Source organism: Ambystoma mexicanum, chromosome 12 (assembly GCF_040938575.1).
Source record: "Ambystoma mexicanum isolate Mex_15411 chromosome 12, UKY_AmexF1_1, whole genome shotgun sequence".
NCBI lineage: Eukaryota > Metazoa > Chordata > Amphibia > Caudata > Ambystomatidae > Ambystoma > Ambystoma mexicanum.
Window position 1 is genome coordinate 1056913973 of NC_090936.1, and position 13506 is coordinate 1056927478.

A 13506-nucleotide genomic window follows, 5' to 3' on the forward strand; every position below is an offset into this window, starting at 1 on the left:
CAAGGCATCTAAGGACAAGCTACAGTTGTGCCTACCCAGTGTGCGATATCTGGGCCAATGAAATTTCAGCTGGGGAAAGACACCTATCCCAGGATCGTATTATGGCTGTCCAGAAAGTCCCCAAGCCCCAGACCAGGAAGCAACAGAGAGGGTTAGTCGGGATGATCAGTTACTGCAGAGAGTGGGTCCCAGGATATGCCATTACAGTTAAAGCCCCATTAGACCCTCAGACATTAGTTTACCCCAGAACTCCTGCCAAGGTCCCAGAATGCCAAAGATGCCTTTGCTTTGTCACCATAAAACAAGTGCTTACAACAGCCCCAGATCTGGGTCTGCCTGATTATGACAAGCCATTTGTGTTTTACAATGTGCGTGATGGGTTTCTCAATGATTGTTAACACATTTACGTGGTGATAAACATTGACCAGTGTCATACCACAGTGTAGCACTACACCTGGTAATGGTAGGGCTTACAGCCTTTCTGTTAGCAGTTGCCGCTGCAGTCATGTCGGTGGAAAAAGATATATATTAGTACAAGGTCAGCACGTCACAATCTCAGTGGCCCACTCAGTGCTGGTCCTGCTGCTTAAGGGGAAGACACAATGCATGTCCAATTTGCGCCTCACGAAGTAGGCACCATTCCTCACTGTTGCCAACCATGTAGGATGGGGAACCACACGTCTGTCTCATAGTTGTTGAAACTCTTAGGCCTCCCTGTGCTGATTTATTAGATGTCCCAATGCAGAACCCCAACCTGATACTGTGGATGGCTCATATTTGAATAACTCTGGGACAGAAGAACTCATCTCCGATTAATCTGTATGTACCCCCATGCCATCCCCAACGCTTATCGATTGCCCAATGCTAAGTCAGCACAGGTATCCGAACTCTTAGCCCTCACACGAGCATGTGTCATGGCAAAAGATAAGTTAGCTACCATTTATGCCAACTCCCGATATGCTCAAGGTGTTGTACATGATTTTGTCATCCTGTCTAAGCACTGTGGTTATTTGACATCCACCAGTACTGCTATATTGAATGGAAAATATGTGTCAGCCCTACTGCATGCTCTATTGCTCCCACATGCTCTGCTGCTCCCACATGCTCTACTGCTCCTACTATAGATATGTGCAAATGCCATACTCCTTCACAGTCCTTCACTACCCAAGGAAATACTCTGGCAGACAATGCAGCTCCTTCAGCTGCCTTAAATGGGCCCCTAGCTTCTAACGAAACTCTTGTTTGTGATGCAGTCCAACAGTCAATGATTGCCTCTCTTTCCAGCCTGGCCATACTACATGAACAATCTCCTGAAGAGGAAAAGGTGAATTGGACTCAGCAGTCATGTAAATGAGGCAAGAACTCCCTTTGGCATTTCCCCAGATGGACGCTTGGTGGCACCCAAGGTACTCCTTCCATAACTGGCCTGAAGGCCAACAGCGTTGCCCACTCAGGTCTGAGCCACCCTAAGGCAACCGGCAACCAAATGCTTCCATCCCTTACAGCCCGGCGATTGGGGCATTGTGAAAAATCACTAGTGTAAATCTCCTCTCTAGCCCAGGTGACGAGGACTGCAGCAGGTGCTGCTGAAGTGTTACAGACTGAGTTTCTGGATACATGCTGCCCACTGCTGCAAGGTCCCAGCGCCTACCGAGGACACTGCCTCGACTGTGCCCGATCTTCAGCTACCAAGAACAAGACCAGCCACAACTGCTGATGCCCCCACCCGTGGCCCAGACACCGTCCTGCCATTACCACCCCAACCCGATGCTGCAGGCTTTTCATGTGAAATGCAGGAAACAGATACCTCTACTCCCAATGTACCTGTACACCCAGCTGCTGAACCACGACCCCCAGCTCCTCAATTTGTTCACACGGGTGGGGCAAATACAGGAGCTGCTCTTCAGGCTCCTGCATCAGGCAACCAAAGCACCAGAGGGAACAGCCCCAATCCAGGTCCCGCTCCTTGCATACCACCTCCAGCGTCTGACCCCGCTGGACCTTACCACTGGGGTTCGGGAACATTAGCCATATCCGTTGTGTAACGGTTTCTTGAGAGGCCACCCTCAACACGGGGAGTTCCTTCCCTCCCCAATCAAGGTATCACACAACAAATTGTTTAATGGATTCTTTGCAGCCCTATTTCAGATTCATATCATGCCCCTTGGAGCCCCCCCTCCCTGCGCCACCAATGAGCCAAGCACCAGGCCGGTGTACAGGAAACATATTTATATTTATGGGAATTACAGGTAATGGAGATTGCACTAAAACTACACACACAGCCTTCTCTGTGGCTCACAAGTAAACTTCTTTTTGCATAAATAAAGCACACATTTGTTGGGAAAACTCAAATCACAATACTTTATACAAATTTCAATACAAGGAATACTCAACATTAGTCAATGAACAAGACCAATTCACATATGCAGTGCTGTGCAATTTCGATTTTCCTGCACACTTAAAAGGCTAGCAGTCTGGTTAACAATGTTGGATACATGAGGTCTTACTTTTGCAAGCACTTGTCCCCCAAGGTCCAAAAACTCAAGCATCAATTGCATGCAGCACCCTTTAATTCAAAGGCCGGGTCTAGGTAGTGGGGACAGTTTTAGAAGTTTGTTTTTCAGCCCTCCCCCCCCCATTGAAAGGCCTGTGTTGGGGAGTTGGACAGTAAAAAATGGGATGATTTAGGAATTTGGGATTTTCAGCCCCCCCTTCCACTTAAAGGCCTGTGTTTGGGAAGTTAGACAGTAAAATGTGGGATGATTTAGGAATTCTGGATTTTCAGAACCCCTCTCCATGTAAAGGCATGTGATGGGGAAGCTGGACAGTAAACATTGGGATGATTTAGGAATTTAGGATTTTCAGACCTCCCTTCACTTAAAGGCCTGTGTGGGGGATGCTGGACAACAAAATGGGGATGAATTGGGAATTTGGGATTTTCAGACCCCCTCTGCACTTAAAGGTCTGTGTGTTGGGGAAGTTGGCAGTTTAGGAATTGTTCTAGTTTAGGAACAAGGACACCCCTCTTCCTTAAATAAGTGGGGGGTCAATAGGACCAATAGGATTACTCAATTAAATTACAGGCTATTGTTTTCAGCGTACACTGGGAATTAGCTTTGTTCATTTCAAATCTTAACAAAAATCACCCTGTGGTGTTATGCTAAATGGGAATTAATTAAATGATATTCAGTCAAATAGATTAAGTATCTACAAAGCCCCCAACCCCCACCCAATAATGTAAAAGAACTCACCAATGAAAGGGGATGGGTTCATTAAATAGATCCCCTGCTGACCTTTTGTTTGACCGTTTACTTACTTTTGGAAATCTCTGGGACTGGCACCCAGGGACTGGGCAGCTTCACTTGTAGGGGAAATACAGGATTCTAGACAGAACTTTAGTCAATTGGATCCCACAGCACTTCTCTCCCTCTCGCTGGATCCAGTGAAGAATCACAGCCTCTGCGTTCTAATATCCCCAGCAATAGACATTTTCAGTAGATCTCCTTTGATGATTTTTGACACCCGTCTCCTGGTAATTTTTCTGCAGCTCTCCTGTTGGTATTTTTTAGCAGTTCTCCACTTCCCTTATAGTGCATCCACTTTATATACGGGTGAGGACACCATCAGGATTTCCATATGGGCAGTGCCCTGTAAATATTCTCGCACCTTTGATTGGTCCTTCCTGTTTCTCTCCAACCCCCAAGACGATCCCCTGTCTAAGGATTGCTCCAGGAGTCTAGAACAGAAATATGGCAACTCCCATTTGAAATTCCCTTTTTTTTCTTATGTCAACTTTAGCCAGAAAGTGACAATATGGTAAAACTTAAAAATGTACTAGTAACTGCCATAAATGAAATGTACATGTGACCTACGGAAACAAAGTGGCCTTTTCTTTTCAATTGTTGCCGATATTTTGCATGTGAAGCATAACATATATTTTAATACATTACATCTTTACATCTTGTCAACACAAACCAAGTCGTTTCTCTGATATCTTTACGTTAGCAGGAACATTTTTCTTCAAACTCACATGCAAAGCCAATTTAGTGTCAGTGTTTGGAAAACCTGCTTTTCATGTAAAAGGGGCCTTTGAATTTCTCTGCCACTGTGAATTAAAAGGTTGCTTTTCAATTTGACCTTTCCTTTTGTAATGACAGATAGGCCTTTCCATTTCCAATTCTTGGCCTTTTCAGAGATCACTTCCTTGTGCTACTTGCAGGCACCCCCACAGTCTGCCCTAATAGGCCAATTTTCAGTATGAAGGTTTTTTGAAGGCTAGCAAGTAATTTTTTCCAGTTGGCCCATCATTTCTGTTTCTTTGGGGACTTTGATTAAACCCCACAGTGGATTGGCTTTCCTTCTCCCTGCTTGCCTAAGCATTTAACGTGGCATTCTATTTAAACCTTTACACAAGTTCAGTCATCACATGGTCTTGCAGAGAGCCTCCACAGGGTCAGTAATAAAGGGCAGTGTGCCAGGTGCCATACATGCCACTGGATCTGACCACTGGATGACAATAAATCCTCCTGATGTGGTAGTGCACTGGCACAGATTGGAAGCTGCTACCACTGATATGCCAGTGCCCGCTGGATTTGGGCCCTGTTACCACCTCTTGGTCTTCATCTTTGTCCTAATGGTCACCGTGGGTTTCGGCTATGGTACATATGGATATTTCTAGCATGTATTTTTAGCAGTGGTTGCTCCGACATAGATACAAACACTTTGAACTGTTAGAACATTTGCCTAGCACCTAATCAAGGTAGGAACTTATTGAACATTGACATTTGTCCTGTTGCAGAGCTACAGACTGCTGTGCCTGAACTGAATGTACTTGGTGGACTACACTCTGTGTACAGTTCTCCTCATAGGAACTGAGCTTGAGTCCCCTTCCACAAACCTTTGCATTGAAGCACTGACAGGACCCCCAGAAACCGATGTCTGGGCACAGGACCCTGGTACACACCATGTCTGGCTATCTGACTACTGGTATTATTGTCAGCTTATTGATTTGTCCCTGACTCACTATGATTGATGCTTTTAAAACCACGTCACAAACACAATGGTCCTTCCACTCAACCTTATGTTCACAGTGAGAACACATACCTTCACCTCACCTGGCATTATGCCTGCATCTGTAATGTCACAGACTGTTGGGTAATGTGCCCTTCTACCTCAGGATTTGTCCTCAAAGTTCCATTAGCTCCTAATCCCTTCAACAAGGGGGGTGTCTGCCTGGATCTTAAACTGGTTAACGAATCCCGAGGCCCCAGACCTTGTAGCAGTTCACACTCCCAGATGGCGATTTCCCCATCCCAGATCAGGTATCCAGAAAACCTGCAGTACTACACCTTTCATCTCAGGCTACTTGTCTCATATTCAACACCACAGAGTTACACTGCTCTGTGTCATTACAACCATTCGACCAATTCCAGTATAACTGTCATTAACATCATGTTTGCCTTGGACCCTGATGATTTTGGCTTTCATGCAATCTGGGACGCCACTTATTCCGGTACATATTTCATCTGTGGGGACAAAGCTTATCTTTGGTTACCCATAAATTGTGGAGGGAGTTGTTATATGGGATATGTCCTACCCGCCATTCGGCATACCTGCACAGTCCTGTAGCAGCACCACTCAGGAAGAAGCACAGATTGGGAGGGGTTTATTGCCCGAATGGGTTACCTCATAGCAGCCCTGGGAGTCAAGCTGATCCGGGAGCACCTGGCACAGCTATCCCGACTGACTGAGGATTTTTCAAAGTGTACTGCATTCTTCCTGACATTGCTGTACCATGTGAAAATAGCCTTCCAAGCAATGATTCTCCAAATCCATAAGGCATGGACACCCTCTTAGCCTCACAAGGAGGGGTGTGCACAATTGTGAAGAGCGAGTGCTGTACTTTTTCATACCCAATTACGCCCGCAATATCACAGACCTGGTTGACAAAATCCGTAGTACAGAAAGTAACCTCCAAATCAGCCCTGAATCCACATGGACCTTCTGCTCCTGGTTAGTGAGTATTCTGGGATCCCTGGGTGCTTTAATTGGACAGATCCTATTTGTAATCCTGGTTCTAATCCTAGGTCTGTCCTGTCTGGTGATGAGTTGTAAATGTCTCTACTCTCACACATATGTTCAATGTCCAAAGACTCCCCAGACAACTCAGGCTAATTACTGACATACATCGGAAGAAGTGAAATGTTATGACTGAGGTGTTTGTTCCCCAAAAATGTAATGGATGAGACTGGAGTGAAGGTCTCATAGGAGGGAATTGTGGCAGAAAATACTGGATTTTGAAATGTTGTATGAACTCCTTAAACACTTGGCTGTGTTATAATGATCAGCCAATGCTAACTGCCATGTTTAACAGTTCCGTATTGCCATTGCTGTGTGAACCCAATGTGCTGATGCGCATGCCCTAACCTCGAAGGCATCAACGCCTAGTGACAAGCAGGGCTCACTTCCACAGTTCTCACCTCTGACGGGTTTCCCATTTGGGATATAAAAGCGTGTTTTAGAGTGCCGTTTTTCTAGGCATGGGTGCCTTTGGCAGACAGAAGTTGTCATATAGTAAGTGGGCCAGTATGCCCACTAAATGTCTCCCATCCTGATTATGCCTTCCTGCGCATGGAACATTGTCTGTGCCTAAGACATGTACTTTGAGACACTGTTCATTCACCTGAAACATTGTTTCTTGATGTTATCATGTCATGTCTGCACCTCTCATTCCATTGAAATGCATGCATGCTCTCCTGTATAAAAGCTCTGTACCTTAGGGGAGGGAATGGAGTTGCTGCACAGAGTCTCGTTCTGTTGTTGGGTTGCTATTGTCCTGTTTATGCTGGCTTTGCTGACTGCTATTAAAGGACGTTCACCAATCCGCTTGAAGAGTCTGTGGCTATTTTTCCATGACAATAGATAGTTGCATGGTTGGTGATTGGCCATATGCGTCACTCCAGCTGTCGGTGAGGGTTGGAGAACTGCCTACACTTACTGAATTGTATATGATCCTCTTGACTTGCATGTTAGCTTTCTTGAATTGCTTGTTACTAGTCTTGAATTGAACATTATCCTTCATGATATGCATGCAATCCATCTTGAAATTACACATATCTCAACTTGAATTGCATATTACTCTTTTTGAAATCCACAGACTCTTTTTCAATGGCATGTTGCCCTTTTTTTAATGCATGTTATCTTTCTTGAATTGCAATATCCCTTCTTTGGGTGCATGTTGCAATACCTGCACATACAAGTAAGTATACTGCATTGCTTATAGGATCAGATTACATTTCTCTCTCAAGAGCTTTTTTGTCTCCTGTTTTGGTTTGTTTTTTATGATGTATCTTTCAAAAACTCAATAAAGACATTTGCATTGTGTCATTAGTGATAAGATGTATTTGCGTGAAAGAAATAGTGCAAAAGTAATGAAATAGATTAAAGGGGTAGTTCGGTCAGAAATTGTATTGGCCCAATCGATCGAGCATGTATTTTAAAGCATACATTGATTGTTCTTAAAACATCTTCCAATGCAATTTATTCGAGTTTTTCTCACTTTGACACATGCGAAAACAACAGGACGGCTACCACCATCTTGTGCTAATTTTATCCGTTGATCAATCGCCCTAAGTTCAAGTGCCCTTGCAGCACTAATTCAGATCAACCGTCCCTAACGCTAACATGACTAGACGCTCCGCCCGATTTCACAACCCAAATGCACGTCTCATGTCAATGTCCTATGTGTGCAATCTATTGACGTGTCTCCATGGAAATGCCAAGCCGCCTTGTTCCTCGACAACTGTAAATAAACCATTTCTGATCACACAATGTGGAGTTTCTTTTTCCTTTGTGTTAGTGTATCTCATTGCGTGCTTCCCTGATTTGTTTCTGCTATGTTCAGCTATCTGCCAAGTACGACACACTGGGAACCAGTACTTATGCTGACGAAAATAAATGAACTCACTAGTTGCTTTTCGTTTCTTATATTATGGACAAATGTCTTTACTAAACCATATTTAAATATGTGTCTTTGGAAACTTTTAAAGTTTTAGCCTGTTAATCTTGTCTTTTCACAATGTGTTTTTGTAACATGGCTGTTTGTTCGCTTGTCTTTCTTTAACATTCAATGTTAATGGGAAACCTTTTTTTCTTTACTCTATAAAAACAAAAACTTTTTTATTTACATCCCTGTTGATTCTGTACTTCTTCACTATTCAGGAACTATGGCAACAATTCAGCCCTACCTGTATGAGCCCGAATATTCAGAAGAATAAATCCGTGAAAGATAAAAAACTCGAGACGATGTGGAATCAGATGAAAGTCATGAGGACCAATCACTGCAGCCTGAACCCAGCCGCATGCAACACGTTTCCAACGGGTGCACCTACCATTGTTGTGAGCTAATACCTACTCTAGTGGGGAACTGCTGGTGCAGAGAAATCTCTGGCTGCTTGGCCTACACTGCCGTAGAAGACACACTACCGCTATGCATTACTGAGCTGCATGACTTCAGGGCTGCCTGCCTTACAATTTTCCATGTTGTGAATGATAAAGGTCCTTATGCATGAACTTCTAGCTACAGTTCACCCTTGTAATCAAAGTAATGAGTAAGTTCACTCTACATATGTTGTGTGTTTGACAACCGAGACGGCTAACATAACATGTTGTTCCCCTACATCAATATAACTTCGATGGATCACTGATGAAAGAATTTTTCTGTAAATTGAATAAATTACTCATTCTAATCTGAAAGCAAAGCGTTCATCTAAAGATTTATCGTTCGAACAATTACGTTTCTTTCACTTGGAAGTATCTCCTAAACTGTATAGCTGGAATGTGCAATCTGATTTCTAATTGATCCATACTTGAAATCATAAGTAGTATCAGTACTTTGCACGGGAAAGGTACTTTTAAAAACATAACAATACCTTACATTTGACAAGGTAGTGTAAACAAAAAAATTTCAATTATTGGGTTCATTCAAGTAAACTATTTCTGTATCTCTTACACAGGTGGTACGGGCTTGTGGCATATTGTGCCTTTACATGGTGGATTAATGGAAGAATTGGATTTCGCGTTCAATGAGTAATACAGAACTACAGACCTATCACCACAGTCCCTTTTCTCTTACAAATCCTCGACAAAGCCGCCTACCTGCAAGTCCCAAAATTGCTCGAGTATAATAACCTTCTTGGTCTCCGCCAGTCAGGCTTTTGTTCTGGCCCTGGGACCGGAACCGCGCTACTAGACCTCAAAAATCAAATTGATGATTTCAGAGACGTGTGCAAACCAGCCCTCCTTCTGCTCCTTGCAGCTTTCGATTGGGTGGACCACAATACCATATGCCACCATCTCTCCTCCGCTGCCAATTTCTCCCCTAACGCTACAGCTTGTATCACATCCTTTCTCCAGGAAAGAGTTATGAATGTTTTCTTTGACCAAGCTTGCACCCACCAGAATCTTAGCAAATGCCTCGTCCCACAGGGCTCTTGCATTTCACCCACCCTTTACAACCTGTTTATGAGGCCACTATTTAACTTTCTGGACGCACTAGGCATCACATATACGAACTATGCTGATGACACGCAGGTACTCATCCCCCTCACCATTGACTGAGTCCGATACGGAAACCCTCAACTCCATTTACTCCACAATCCAAACCTGGATGGCAGAAAACTGGTTGTGCCTTAAAACAACCCTAAAGAAACTCGATGAACAATGCAGCTCTTTCACAATCGATGACACTCAAATCCCCGTCTCCCAGGTGGTCAAAACCTTGGGGGTCTACTTAGACTCCAACCTCTCGATGATCAGACAGGTTAACGCCATAGCATCTGCCATAGCATCTGCCGCTGCCTACCACTCGAAACTTCTCAATGCAGTTAGACCGTTCCTGTCAGAGCAGAACTAACTTACCATGGCAAGAGCAATAATCGGGTCTTGTCTTGATTATTGCAATGCCCTCTTAGCAAGCACTTCCGCTAAAAACATCAGAAAACTCCAGACTATCCAAAACAATGCCCACAGCACCGCCACCGGCATTTCCAAAAGGGACCACATTTCAGTAACTAGGAAACTAGTCCACTGGCTCCCCATCAAGGAACGCATCATATTCAAGACTCTCGCCCTCACGCACAAATGTATCCATAACACTGCCCCCTGTACCTATCACAGAGAATTGCCAAACCGACCACACACAGACCCACCAGAACCGCCTACACCAATCGAATCACCATTTCTAAGACCCTGAAAACTCGCACAGGTGGCTCCAGCTTCCCTGTCTTGGCCACGACTCACTGGAACTCCCTTCCTCCCCACCTCAGAAGCATTGACTCGCACATAGCCTTCTGGAAAGCTATCAAAACTCTGTTGTTTGTATAAACGGGCCCAACTGGCCTCGCTGCTTTGCCAGTGCTACACGCTACTTCTTTGTGTGCGATGTAACCTTCACTGCTAAAGTAAGATGTATGTAACATGTAACCACCTATGTAACCTATCTTTGCCTTACTCTGTTAGGCTTTACGCTCTCTGTAACCATGAGCAAAGCCTTCTTCCTTGTAACTAAGACACTTTCTTGCAACAGCACCTTGATGCCCCTGGGCTGTCAGTGCGCTTTACAAATTTAAAATAAAATAAAACATTTTTTTTAAAATACCTGCCTGTGTGGTTTGAGCCATTCATGATGAATTCCCCAGTGACCACAGACAATACCGTGGATTTATACAGACAGTTGACAGCAGCAGTATAATATGTAGTGTCATTGCCATACACTTTTACGAAACTAAATAAAAAAAATAAAAACATTAGTTAATCTGAACAGTTGTTAGACATTTTTGTAAGTCCACAACACGTCCAAACATCTAAGAGTATCGTAAAATATTTGTGTGCTTTAACAAATGTACTGGCCTATCGCACTCCCCTCATTTGCATCGATCCCCCCTCTGCTATCAATGGCTGTTTGCACGCGTGGGTGTGTGCTCACAAGGGGTCTAGGAGCATGGGAACAGTTGGTGCCGAATACCATGTACACCACAAAGGGTTCTTTTGCATGGAGACCCTTTTCCAAATGGCCACCCCACACCTGGTGTCTCCAGACTCCCCTTTGAAGACCCCGTCCCTGCAATCAACATATGTCTGTGTCCTTTGACTGTGTTACAGGCCTATTGCGTTCGCCTCATCCACATCCATCCCCCTCCGCTATCAATGACAGTTCGGCACTGGTGGGATTGAGGTCAAACATTGTCATAGAGGCCTTGTGGGTGTGAGCGAGCACGTCAGACATTCACACACACACCCACCCACTTCTCTAATCCTTTATAAACACTGTGGGAGTTAACAGGATAACATGGGTGAGATCGACAACGGATATTATCAGCTCTCCACTTTTTACCTTGCTTGCTGAGTCGGCTCATCTGTTCTTCTAAGTAACAGTTAGTCAAATTTTACTATAGTTTTATGTAGTGCAAAGTTTTCTGCTATGCCACTTTCTTTTGCTTTATACTCAATGTATACCCTATTCTCATTTTATTATTTATTATATTCAAAACGTCTACTCCATTATCAACCGTCCTCTGCATTTGTATCTCTGTAATTAGCACATAAAATTACAGAGTATTGTTTTCAAATTTAATCTTTCATAGTGCATGTTTTCAGTGCATATTTGCTTTAGGTGCCATTTTTTTTTATAAAGTAATAATTTTTTTAAGAATCAATGGAACATGATGTTTGATTTACTCACTGTGATACTTATTTTAATAGTAATATTTATTTATATTTCTTTAATAGATCATAGGGACAATCCAACAATGCCTCCTTGTAACGTTATATACAAGGAGGCAATATACAATAACAGCCATGCTAAACATCACAGTACAGTCCTGCATGTATTTCCAAAGGGGTAAATTTAATAAGAAAATGGCTCTTGAGCTGCGGATTTCCAGTGTCCGAAATTGAAAGCAGAGCCAAGGATGTCTTGGATGATTCCAGGTCTGCAGCATGCACTTCTTAGAAGATATGTACGAACATTCACAGTACACTAAAAAACGTCACGCAAGACTCCTTTGCAAATTGCTTCCCAATGCAGTTACAAATTAATTTCAGCACACGCTGACCCAGGTGAGTAGTGGATGCTGAATTTTTAAATGTTTTTTTACCATTTTCTACATTTGTCTGTATAATATGTCTATTAATGACCACTCAATATAAAAATAGTCTGTAAACAGGTAGCATAATGAACGGTTTTCAGCTTTTGGGGAATATTTCCATTGATCTTGTATTACACAATTTTTCACATTTTGAACTTTGGATTACTTTGTGTATCCCTACTTTAGAAATACTCGAATAGTTCAGTGCAAGGGGAGCTTTTCCAAACACACTCATATCGTGTCCTTTAAAAATAGGTCATTTTTTAAAAATTACCATGGGCCTCATTACGACCCTGGCAGTACGGGGTTAATGCGCTGTAAAAGGTGCCGGCGCCATCAACCCCGTACCGCCTTGTTACGAGTTCCCCTCACGGGACACGGTAAGCACGCCTGGGAGAACCAGGCGTGCTTACCGGGTCCCGCGAGGGGAAGAGGGAGCAAAGAACGGGCCAACTCGTAATGACCGTTGTTTGCTCCCTCTCCCATTCCCATTCAGCCCTATGGGGGCTGAAATGGGAATGGGGAAGGACCGTGTCCGGGTCCTTGGAGGGAGGAATTACCGGGCCTTCTGAACTCGGAATGGCCCGGTGATTCCTCATTCCAAGGACCCGGACGCGATTTCGGCAGTAGCCATGCCGCCAATAGCGGCATGGCTACCGCCGAACTCGTAATGAGGCCCCATATCTGTCTTTACGTAGGCTGCACTGATGGAATTACAGACCGTTACCATGGAGGAAACCACAGACTTATCCAACATCCTAATGGGGAGGCCAAGCAACTTGCACATAACTGTATTTTTCGTTTTTTATGTGGTGTAAATTATAATACTAATGTCCATATTCTATTGAACAATGGTATGAATATATACATCGATTAAAGGACCATGATGCTACATTGACCACTATTCCGGAGTTAATAGCAACCTCACTCACCTTTCAAATAATCTTTTTAGAATATTCATTCAGATGCGACTATACAAACTATGTATTTGTTCAAGTTCAACTTTAAACATAATTATTGTTATGTATAATATTAGCTTTTGATACAAGCTAGCTTGTATGTCTCTTTGTCAATACCTAAAACTTCAACAATGCACTATTCTTCTACTGCAACCAGTCTGGAGGAAGAGGTATGAGAGTTGATAATGTATTGATTTATACTAATAGTTATTGATTAAAAATATCTTTTTTACATTTAAGATAAATTATTCTTTTGATAATTTACAATACTGTCAGCAAATTGCAAAGCATTCCATCAATAACCTTGATGTATTTATTGCAGAAACAAATGAAAAAATGAAAGCAAATCTTCAGAAAAATTTACTTTCTCACTGAATAACATAGACCCCTTCACTATATGA